This window comes from Sylvia atricapilla, chromosome 3 (genome assembly GCF_009819655.1).
Source record: "Sylvia atricapilla isolate bSylAtr1 chromosome 3, bSylAtr1.pri, whole genome shotgun sequence".
NCBI classification, from domain to species: Eukaryota; Metazoa; Chordata; class Aves; order Passeriformes; family Sylviidae; genus Sylvia; species Sylvia atricapilla.
Window position 1 is genome coordinate 13,324,052 of NC_089142.1, and position 12,875 is coordinate 13,336,926.

Sequence of the window (12,875 nt, forward strand, 5' to 3'; positions counted from 1 at the left end):
TGTCCCAGCAGCACAGAAGAGAACAGGGCATTTACTCCATCCTCATCTTCACCAACAGCTAGCATGGCTGCCTGGTGGCATTCTTCAAATATCAAGATACGTGCTGCTATCACATCAGATGCCATACAGCATGTGTTCCCTTTTTAATCTTAAGCTACCACAGCCTCCATGGGCAAGCCTGACAGGAGACAAAGGACAGGAGGGGAAAGAGAAGGAGGTGAGAGCTCCTGTGGCCCAAGAAGAATTCAGAATCAGTAAAAGCTTTCCCATCAGTTTCAGCAGAGGATGCAGTTGATTCTTCTTCACCTCCCTTTTCTGAGAGATTGCACCTCACTTCCTGAAGCCCTCAGCATCCAACTCCCTTTCAGACCTGGGCTCCCCAGCCCTTCTTTCCTTTGAGGGTAAGGAGTCAGCCCTACCTTGAAGTGCGTGTTCCCAAGCCATAGCTTGTAATAATAAACAGCACCAAGCTCCTCCATAAAACTTTTTACTCCCTTAGGGATGGAAAGAAGGGCAGGTTTCACTGTTTCTATTTTATACAGGGAAAAAATTAGGTTCTAAAAAAGTCATCCAGTGAACAGGAAGAGAGAGATCCTTGGGGTCTTACTGACCACAGCTGAGCTGTCTTAGGGTCCTATTTCACTTTCAGTTTGCCTTTTCAGTAAGGCATGTATGCAGCATACAGCTACACATCTGAGTCAACAGTTATTTGTTCCACATCATGATTTTATGTCAGCTAAATTTCAAACAATGTGCTGCATACAGGGATGCTGATCAAGGGCTGTATAAATTGCAGTGCTCTACCACCCACCTTAACATGCAAACTGCTGTGTGAAGGCAAGAGAATTGCAATGCACACGTGCACAAGTCCCAGTAGACAACTGAGTGCAAAGACAGCAGATGGTGACAAGGCAGTAGGTAAAACTGTCAAATTTAAAGATAAGCCTAAAGGCATCTCTATCATGCTTTTATTATCAGTAGTGCTGAATCCCCCAGAGTTCTAATAGATAGCTACAGAGTAAAGAAGGGAATACTGTCTCTTTGGTATGCTGTGGGTTCAGAGTTTGCTCTAGCTGGGCAGCAGCTGTCCCCTCTGAGCCAGCCAGGGTGAGTGTGCCAGTGCTGTGATGTGCTGGGACCACAGGCTCAGGGGAGGAAGGGTTTAGCTGTGCTTCCTCCCTTCAGCCACTTCTCTGGCCAGAAGTTGGACAGACCCAGCACTTTATAAGGGAGGAGGACATGCTCAGGATAGGTGTAAAACCCAGGTGATACCCCCATTGCCCACAGCAGTGGGCAAACAGCTACTTGGTAAGTGGCCTATTCAGCTATGAAACACCACATGCAAAATCAGGGTGCTCCAAATTGTCCTGTGCTAAATAAAATACAAACCCAGATAAAAGAAAGAAGAGAATGTGTATAATTTCAGTTATCTTCATTCATTTTCCAGCTAACCACTTAATCACAAAACTAAATAATTGATTTGTATGGATTCATTGTAAGGGGAGGTAGTCACAGACAAATTGTCTTCAGCCTCATTACCAAATATTCTGGAAAAGACAGGAAGCAATGTCCTAATCTAATTGAGCTGTTGCATGATGCCAATAATTATGTACCAAATATAAGAGCTAAATTACTGGGATTTATCTATCTTATCAAAAAAATATTAGATTAGCTTGTGTTTTCAGCTAAGCAACATTGTTTTTAATTTTTGTAGTCTGGTTCAATCTCCTTAGTAATTTTGCAAAAGATTAAACCCTTTGGTTGGCTAAACTAGTTCTGGTTGCATTACTATCCCGTATGAGCAGATTTCCCTTTTGTTCTGGTCTAGTTACTGCTTCCAGGGTAAGAGCGCTTGCTCATGGCAACTCCTGGGTAAAGAGCCAGTTTGACCAACCCTCAGATCCTTTCCCCACGCACTGCATGTGTAAGGTTTAAGAGGTTTTTCCATTCCTTCTTTTCAAAGCTTGACAGTGAGCTTGGGTTTAAGCAACTCATAACCCCTATTGTACCCATATTGCCTGTGAGGACTGAGTTTGATCTTACACCAGAAGTTTTCCCAGTCTATGCCTGAACAATCAGTTACCTCACCCCAATGCTCAGCCAGGGTGGAAGGCAACACAAAGGCTGTGGAGACACAAAGGAGCTAGCATAACATCATAGCCATTCCTACTGACATGGCAATATGCTTCCCACAAGGTATTAGCACAGGATGGAGATCATGAGTCAGCCCCTTTTCCCCATAATCTCCTCTCCTTAAAGCAATGATTCTGGCTTAAAAGGTGCAAATACATACCTATGCATACACACACACACATATATGTATATACACACAAAATTTTTGAAAAATAGAGTTGTTGTCTTCTTAATCTACTACCTCATAACTATTAAGTTTTCCTAACGTTTTTCTTGATGAAAATGGGTCTATTCCTCTTTGGAAAAACAAATCAGTATTTTTTCATAACTGCCTAAATCCAGAAAGTGGAGAAAACTTGTAATTTGAGCAAAATTAACATGCTATAATAAAAACAAAACAAAACAAAAATAAAACCAAACAAACCTACAAACCTACATACGGATTTATGTGCTGTACTGGACTGTGTTCAGCCTGGTATGAATGTAAACCATCAGTGTCATACCTTCAAAAATACAGAAGACACAGGGACCCATCCTGCAGAATAAAGATATTAAAGGAATTTTTTTCCACCAAAGCTGGAGTTAAAACAAATTCCAAGGAAGAAATCCTGGCCGTTAGAAGTCAGTGAGAAATCTGCCATCACCTGTCCAGACAGAATTTCTCTTTTGCTTTTAACTGCATTCAGCTTGCTGTATTTTATCATCATTTATCATTTAAAAACTTTTGCACTTCATTCATCTAAGATGAGATTAAACAGTTTTCAGTTAAAGGAAGCAACAATATTAGCATTATTTTAAAACACTATAAAAACAATGAAAAGTATTTTTAAAAGCATATTAAAGCATATAGTTTAAATTAAAATTAAGAGCTCATAAATGATAAAGGTGCCTTATTAGGAGCCAGAAAATAATGACCCTATCCTTCCTGCTTATCTGAATTTATTCATTTTCACAGCACAAATCCCTTTGTAACACATTTTTCCCTCTAGTGGCCCGACTACTTTAGAGTCTTTAGTAGTCATTATTTTCTAAAAACACTGCAGCAATTTTAATCCTCCAGACATGTAAGACTTCACATAAAAGAGTAGAAATCTCCTACAGAACGCAAACAAGTCACTTTATATAAAAGCAGCCCTGACTAGATTAAATCTCTGGCACAAGAAGCTGAGTATGTAACTATACAAGTAAACATCCATTTAGGTTATATATTAAGCCTTTTTATCACTTGCCGTATTATAAGAAACAATAAAGTATTATAACATGATTGCTACAGTCCTGTTCTCTGGGAAGGAGTTTAAGGCCTCTTTCCTCCCCACTGCTATTTTTAACCAAATGATCCACTCATTTCCTCAGTGGCAGGCTTCTTGTATAAAACTCAATAGCGATTTTAAAATCATTCTTATGCATATGATTCAAAGTAAATTTGCAAGTAGAGCACATGTATGGAATATTTAAAAATATTTATCTCGATAACCACTGGGAACTTCTCTTTGACTTTTTATTTAATGCACAATGAAGACTCTTCATAATCTCTGCAATTTTTTAAACTGGAATTCTTTATTTTATACAGTCCTGAAGTTTCAAGGACAGAATTCTGGAGAAAAAGTAGTTTTTTAATTTCACATATCACAGTCTAAACACTCCCATTGACTGGTAGTATCATCTCAGCTTTGGAAAGGTTGTATTTTTTTCTACCATACAGACCTACTGATCTTCCTGGAACCACTCAGTCTCTGAAAAAAATGCACAGAACTGTTTGGAGCAGATTTCAAAATTCCAGATTTCAAAAAACTCACATTTGATGTGTTACTTAAGTACTTTTATTAATGAAGTTAAGGATGACAATGTGCATAAGCATTCACAGCAGCAAACTCTTTAAGATCAAAAGCAAAAAAAGCTTGACCTTACTGGAGACAATAAAGACTTGTGCTATCTTGAGGGGAAAAAAATGATGCAAAAAAGAGTGCACAACAAACGGCATCTTTTGCCAATGCTTAAGCTTGCCACAGTCCACACTGAGAATTGGGGCAATTTTTATAAAGCAACACTGTTAATCATTGCTAATATCTTTCTGAACCAACTCGTGCCTTTAGTTATTCAGTCAAAAGTTACAAATGAGCCCCAAGTTTCTGCCTTTGCATTGTCATGGCCTTCCAAGAAGAATGATTCCCAGTGCTCAAAGGATACACAGATGGAAGTGTTGTCACAGGAAATGGTAGGATGGCTCAACACTTTCTCTGTTAAGTTAGAAAATAAAATGTACAAACACCTGTCGCTGTTAGGGACACAAAAGGATGAAGCAGGCAGCAGGAGGTCAAGCAGGAAAACCCCTCTACTCTATTTTCTCTGACTCCATCTTATATACCTTTGACAAGGAGGCCAAAGATTGCCTAAATAGGTAGCCACCCACCTCTTCGACCTCGTTGGTGAGCATCACCACCAATCATATTTCTCCTCCCAGAGGAGAAATATGTAAACAATAGATAATTTCTAAAAATATACATAGTTTACTTGAAGCTGCATGAGAACAAATGCAAACAGTGAAAAGCAGGCAAACTTGAGGCAACAAACACCTGCTTTCCAAAGAGCCCAACAGGCATGGAGCAAGCTCCTGCCATATAACTTGCATCCCAGAGCTTGTCCATCATTTGCTCTAAACCAAAAACCAAACCTCTTAATTTTTGTCACCAGGTCAAGAAAATTAATTGTTTCTTTCACAGACCATTCTCCTTAAGGGGCATATAATGTACTTTACAACCCTATCAACTTGTCTGTGTGACACAAACTTTTGGGTCCAAAGGAAAAATCCTGTAGGAACAAAATCTTGTTCTTCCTGAAGAAGGAGCTAAATGTCCCTGAAAGTCTCTAACCTTCTGCTATCATGACTGTTTCCAGGTCACAAATCACATTTACAGCCATTGGGGGTGAGGTAGGCCTGAATTCCTGGCACAAATCAGGGACTGTGAGTAGCTGCAGGAAGACACCATGTTTTGATGGTGTCTCTTCAACTGGACCAGTTTCATTTACTTCAGACACTTCATCAAGGCAAGAAGGTATCTTGGTTCAGTTTTCTTCTTGAGTGAATAGAGAGAAATAGGGAGCTTCTCAAGGCAAATCAAAACTTTTCAGCTCCTAAGCCCCTTCATCTCTTCTAAAAGGGTATGATATTCAGGTGTATCAAGGCATTACTGGGTAAAATGACCTCTACAAGTGCTATTGGATGGGGTGCACATTTCTGGCAGCCCCTCCTTTCTGCACTAAGAGGCATCCATCTCAAAATGCTTCTGATTTGCACTTCCTTTTTGACACACAGTAAATCAAAATCTTTTCAGGGAGTGCTCATTTGAAGGCATATTTATGTAGCTGATTTTTAATGCTTAATTGTAGTATTTTGCCCACATCCCTCTTGAGTCATATCTTCTTTGTTACAGACTATCGTTGTTTTTTTGCAAGATGACAAAAGAGAGATTTTTTGAAATGATGAGACAGCATTGCTTATTTTGCTCTAATTGTGGCTTATTCCATAACATGAAGGTGGAGCAGGTGATGCATCTATTTTAAGCAAAAGAGAGTTCCATGCTGGCTCCTGCCCTGCTGCATGACAGATTCCCCACAAGGAAACAGCTCAGAGGAACAGAAGAGACACTGGAGAATTAATCACACTGCTCCTTCCTGATGAGAACACCAAGCTATTAGCTGACTTCAGGTAGAAAGCCCTGGGATTTGCTGCAGAAGAGGCTGGGGGTGAAGAGAATAGCTCGGTATAGATAGCCTCAGTAAAAGAAAGAAAATTGCACTGTTTGAAAGCCTTGGCAGGGGTGAGGGAAAAGCCCCTGCAGCAAAGACTGAGACAGTTACTGTTATCTCAGGCAACATTTTAATAAGCTCAAATCTAAGGAAACTAAACTCTGCAAATAGTTTGAGGTTCATTTCAGTACTGAGAGAACCTGAAGGAAAATTTAGCAGGGAATCTCCATGGGAACATTCTTTCCAAAACTATATGCTTTCCCCAGAATAGTATGACCCTCCACACACTCTTGCCACAGAGACTTCTCTCAGGAAGTCTCTTTCCTGGTAAGCAGAAAGGTGCTGACTCAGACCAGACAGGAGGAAGATGCATTGGGCATGGTGAGTAATAGCGTAGAAGAATGGCAGATGTGAGCCATGAGGGAAGGCAGTGAATGTCTTTCCATGAGAAGATTTTGAGCCACAGTTTCACACCCTGTGACTGTAGACAGGCTGAAGTGGTTGCATCACATTACAGATCAGGGAGACCAGCTGGGCCACCACAGAGGATCAGAGACCAGCAGAGAGGTCTGGGCCACTAAAGGCTTGCTGGGTGGTAGAGGAACATGAGAAGGGAGAAAACTGTGGAAGCAGAAGACTGAAAAGAGTTGACAGGTCTGGCTGGTGGGAACCAAGGGACAGTGTCTTTCTTTATTGGCTTTTCAGAGCTATTGCAACAATGGTGTTAGAGGCAATGTCCCAATTGCTCAAAGAATCTGAACTCAGCCAGATTTCCCAGATCTTAGTGATTCCTGAATGCATACCTGCATGCTCACCTTCTCCAGGGCTCTTCCAACAGCTGAATCCCTCCAGAGGGTTAGGTCACTCTGAGTGCTGGGGATCCCATGAGCCCATCACACCAGATTTCTGTCTGTGCCAGATGAGACCTTGTGTTGAAAACCTTTCTAAATTCCAACTTCTCTAACTGCCTCCTGCCCCCTATAACTGCATGTATTCAGGTTTTTAAATTATCAAGTGTACCTAAAAAGAAAAGAAAAAAACCAGACTTTCTACATGTTCTTGAAACTAGGTTTTAGGAGTTTTATCACTCTGTCCTTATCACCTGACAGCACCTTCTCCTTAATTCTGTTCATGACTCCTTCAAAGAGGGCTCTTGCCCATGTTATCCCTTCATGAAAGCAAAGTCACCTCTCACATGACAGTATAAACACATGGCTGTATCCCTAGAAAAAGCACAGGCAGATGGAAAGTAAGGTATTTTAAGAAACCCGAAAGGTGATGAACATTTCACAACTTAAATTAGATATAAAAGTTACTTGTATATATCCCAGAAGGAAAAAAAAAAAACAGTGCAGTTGCAAAGGGACTGACCCCTTCCTTGCTCTCATTCTGACACCATGACAAAAAAAATCAGAATCATATGGATCCACTGAGAACACAAGGACATGACCTGCAGTCCTGCAGTTCCAAACAGCCATGACTCAACTTCCTGTACTTGAAGGAGAGTCAGAACAAAAGTATCTTGGAGTCATGTTTCTGAAGTTAAAGAGAAATGATTATATGTTCACTGCAAGTTTCCAAGGTGAATGCAGCGTGTATGGCTCCAGGTCTGATGTGATCATGTGTATTCTCAGGAATCTGAGAGCCCCAGGTGCCAGTGAAGAGGCAGCAAATGCTCTGAGCTCATGATGCCAGGAAGCTTTGAACATACACTGATGTGTGCACTCACTTTGTCCTCTTACAAAACAAAGCCACTGTGCTTGAATAGTGTGTCTTAATGAGACACAAAGAAAAAAAGGAATTTTTGACCTGACATCACATTAAAAGAAATGTTTAGCAAATCTGATCCAAAAATTATTTGGGAAATTTGCCATAGAACAAAATTCAGGCCAACCTCTCTTTACTCTCCCCTCTAACCCTCTAATCAAATGCCTCTTTTATTTGCCCCTTTTTTGTTTAGTTTGCTATGTATTTGTAATTTAAGACAGGAAACAATTGCTTGACAAAGGATTTCTTGGTGCACTATGAAGAATACTATTACAAGTTCTAGTCAGGAAAATGCTCTTTTCAGCAACTGTCTTTTTGAAAAGAGGGCAATGGGAAAGAAAATATTCACCCCACACATTCTTGCCTCTTATCCAGAAGAGAAAAATATCATGGCTAGAAACTTCCTGCAGTCCAGGAAGACAATTATGTTATGTACTGCATAGAAAACAAAACTGAGATTGTTAATCTCATATTCTGAGCCAGGTCAATTCTTCAGGCTGAATGGGGTGATCTTGGAGTAGTCACAAGCAATGAGAAGCACCCTTTGATGAGGAGGAGAAAAAAAAAAATAGAGAATAATGAGCAGTCTGCAGATATGGAAAAACATTTGATCCATCATCCAGTTAAGTCAATTGATCTACCACACCATGAATGAGCACTAGATCATTAATGGGCTGGCTCAAAAATCTCTCTAAGACTATTAGCTTCAGCTGGCTTTCAGGCCCACAGGTGCTGTGCATTGAGATACACTATTCAGCTAAGTAAGCACATACTTAACTTGCTCCAAGATAATAGTTCCATTGAGCTCCCAGGATTACCCTTACTGCTTACACACTTGCCTATGTGCTTTGCTTTGGTCATTGACCAGAATTTCAAAAGTATTGCCCCAGAAATTAATTTGGCTCAATTTTTTATTAAATACTGCAGATATTTGAAAATGTTTGAACAAGATTTAGCACCAGTTTCACTGCAACAGTAGACAGAAAATAGCAAGCAGTAATTTTTTCTCTTAAATTTTTTTTGTTGAAGAAGGCTAGGAAAAGGTCTATACCCAAAGTGTTACAGTCCATCACTGTAATCATGTCTGACATAATGGGAATTTTAAAGTAGGACTTAAAAATGGCAAGCACAGATCTCGTGCTTGCTAACTACCTCCCGTAAATCTTACCTGCAAGTGTTTCATTTAATGTAGGGGAAAATTTGCAGTGGAATTGTCTTTTCCTTTTTTTTTTCTTCTTCTTTTTAATAACCCCCAAGGCAATACTTCTTTAGGATGACTGTTATTTTTTCATGAATAGGATTGTAAATATGTAATGAAACATAAATATTTTGTATTTAGAGCAATAAAAAATTTAGTTCTATGAAAGATTTATCCCCACTAAAAATAATTTGGCCTAAAATAGGAATCAGTGGCAGTAACATATGAGGCAAATGTTCCTTCTGTAAGAAAAACAGAGAAGCTAAGAAAATGCTCCCAAATTTGTTTGTCAGGAATTTGCACAAATGTAAAAATTAGTTTGTGTTAGATGTAGCTACACCTTAGATAACAGGGAAGAATCCTTAAAATCCTAAGACCCTACCTTAAGGGCAGGTAAATGCAGCTGATAAGATAGAGTCCTACAAAAGTGTCAGAGAAAATTAGACCTCCCACAAAAAAATTATTATTTCATGGAAGCAGAGCTACAGAAAACATACATTTACCCTCTGCTTGTAGCAAATAGTTGGTCCTGCCTCCATTTCACACTAGTTAAAGCCCACATTTTTCAGACAACCTGTAAAGACCCCATCTTTCAGACAACCTGTAAAGACCCCTTCCACCCTAAACCATTCTCTGGTTTTACTTTCCTTACAGACCAAAGATTTTCTAGAAACTAAAATAATTACGTGTATGCAGTTCATCAACCCATCTCAGACAGACTTCATCTCAAGGCAATCTTTTCCTGTTCTTAACTGCTTTCACTTCTGTTGTACTCCTGCCATCTCATGTAACTACCTATGAGCCACGACAATCAACTAACAGAGCTCAGATTTTCAGTTCAAGGATTTCAAGCAAATTCTGTGTGATACCTCTTAAGAATAAAAATAAATTTTCAGGAGAACACCAGGCAAACTAAAGTCATAAATAAATGTCTGGAAATTACAACCAACCTGCAGACTTTCCATGAACAGAGAAACAGTAGTTTTGGCAGGTCCATCTTTCATAGTGAATTATTCACCCTGCTCTTCACCTCACTACTTTAATTATTTTTAATTTCATTGTTGGGCAGAGGTGTGAAACCACAATAGTAAAATGAAAGTCGCCTGGAGAATTTCTCTGTATGAGTCAAACTGAAGGAAAATGCCTTAAGGAGTACTGACGTGAATGTTTTCAGTGTCAAGGTATTTTGTCTTTGCTGAACTGAAGAAGGTGCTGCACCCACATGTGCTTGCCTGGTCTGTGTGCACTGGCAGCAAGTTTATGGTAAAAAGCCTGGACGGGCAAGTCAGGAACTAGGAAAGGTATCAGGGCTCCAGCCACTGCTGGAACACAGCACATTCCTGCAGTCCTTACTGACCAGTCCTCCCCTAACCATGAACATCTGATGTACATTACAGAGCTGCTTCATATCCTTAAGGAGTGATGAACTCCAGAGGAGATCTGTAGCTACAGCACCTCACTCTCTGGAAGCAGTTGGGATTTTAGCCCTGTGTTAACTTCAAGACTTCCTCTGAGGACTAACTGGCTAATTTACAGGTTAAGTATATTCTGCTGCAAATGAACTGGCAGATCCTGAGTGAATTCCTTGGGTCAAGATCCTCAAAAGCACATGGCCTCAAAGTGCTCTATAGGCATCCAGTACCCACTGGTAAAATGAGGGTAATTATCCAAGTGGGTATTGCCCACCACAGCAGGACATGGGAATCAGAATAACGTTACTCCCATAAAGCTCTGTAACACTCCTGTGCCCACAGGAATTTGTTTGACAAGGGCTGAAGTTCCCTGTCTCAGAAGTAACTAATTGAAATGGCAAGTTTTGTTTAAAAGGGAATGCTCCAAACACAGCCTGTCTTCAGGTTTTGCTCACCACTGCTTTGATCTCTTGGAAGGAAACACATCATATTTGTAAAGAGCAAGACAGACTTTCAGCTGTAGAGAAAGCAAAAGGTATTTTTTCAAAAAAACAAAATTTGTTAATTTTAGGGTATTTTTTGTGACAGATAAAAATTGAGGAAATATTAGAGTGGAACTTATGGAAACTGCTAGACATTAATCAAATCCTTACATGAACTAATTCCTATACTCCCAAACTGGATTTTCACATGTTGTTCAGTCTGCAAGACAGTGTGACATGAGAGGTTTCTGATAAGGATGAAAAAACACTTCCCACAGATTTCTTCCTCATTATATTTACAAATGGAAATGATATTTTCCTCTGGAAGATCATAAGAATATTTATAATAGATGCCTTTTTAGCACTGAAGTTGAAAGTAAAATGTAGTTTTCCATTGAAAATTCCATCCATCCTGCCCCGAATCCCATAAAGGATAATCCTAAGTAATAAAAAATGTCTACAGCACTATAATTAATGAAAAAAATCTGAAGACATTATACATTCTTAAAGCTATTGACTTAGTTGAAAAAAAATTTCTGAAATTAGGGCTTAATTGCTGCATTTTAATGAGGCATCTAAAAAATTGAAGAAAAATAATTATTTCATGTTGATATCCTACATATTTGAAGCCTAAAGCAGAATACTGATATTGCAGTCACAAGTTACATCAGTTCTGAATAACAACGCCTTAATACTCAGTTTTTACTTGGCCATATCCACTTACATAAATCCAAGATTTTTTTTATATCTACAGCTCATCAGTGCCATATGCAAACTTATCAGACTGAGCACAACATCTGTCTAGCACATGCTTTTGGGTCTGTAAAGAATCAACTTGGAAGTGCAAGCTGCAAAACTATTCTAGCTATTCTTTTGCTTTCTGAGTCAAGGTTGTGACAGAAAGTTTAAGAGGTGCTGTTTATATTGGTTTTGTGAGGTGCTCTCAGCTCTCTGAGGGTGTGATGTTCTCACCATGGTGTCATTTTAGTGAGTTGCTATTCTCAGAGATGATTCCTGTACCTGGGTGCTCTGGCCTACAACTTTACAACAGAATTAATAGATTTCATTTAATGCATGGTAGTCTTGAGAGTGGGCAGCCAGGAAAGCAATGAACTTCACTGTCATGCCTTGCATAAGCACTAGGTAAAGTACATGAATATGAATATGTCTCTGAAGGCAGCAGGTACAGAGGAAGGCCCCTGATCGCTCGGTTAGTATTGAAGCATTGGCTGCTCTTCAGAAGAACAGCATTAGCCCAAATTAATGCTTGTCCTGTTAATGGAATTTCATACTTTTTTCAGCGACTGCCAACTCCAACATTTTCTATTTCCTTCAAGTCTACATGTCCCTAAAGAGGTACAAGACTAAGAAGGGAGAAATGGGGTAAGCAAAAGATAGATTCAGCGTTTCTAAATTTGTTTTCTAGTAGGTCAAAATGACTAAATTTCCAGTTGGAGCCTGAAAGAACGAGGAGAAGAAGCAGATCCCTCTCCAACTGAGTTTAGAATAAATGAGGGTTCAATCCAGTGGGTCACTCATCACCAGCAACTTAAACTGGCATTAATCAGGTGTTAGTACCACAAAGGCTCAGGCCATTGCTGAAGAAAACATACCAGCTTGGTTTCTATAAAACAGGCAAGTTTCTGTCCGGAACAATGTTTGAAGATGCAAAATGTGTACAAAATTCTCTATGGATTCAGGACCCTGGAAAAGGACATTCAGGATGCAGCCCCTTCGAAAATGGACACGATTTTTTTTTTTTTTCAGATCATATAAGTTGTCTTTTCTAGAAGAATACTTCAGTTTTTCACACTTAATCAGAATCAGATCTGTGAAAGTTAAGGTGTGGTTTCAGTTGTTCCTCAAAGGAAGGAGGAGGTTGTAGCCCAAATCTAGCATTCATTTACTGATCATGGATGGAATGCTCTATTCCAAAGAGCTATGTGACAAAAAGAGTCATCTGTCGGTGCTTTGTTAGGAGGAGCAGTTTACTTTTGAGCCACAGACAAAGCTTTCCAGCTTTCTGTTACCTATTAAGGTTCAAGGTTATATTGCTACTGAAAGCAGACACTAGGTCACTCACAGTTTTATCAGTGTATCTCTGTAGTGCATTACAATACCCTCTCTGTACTTCTA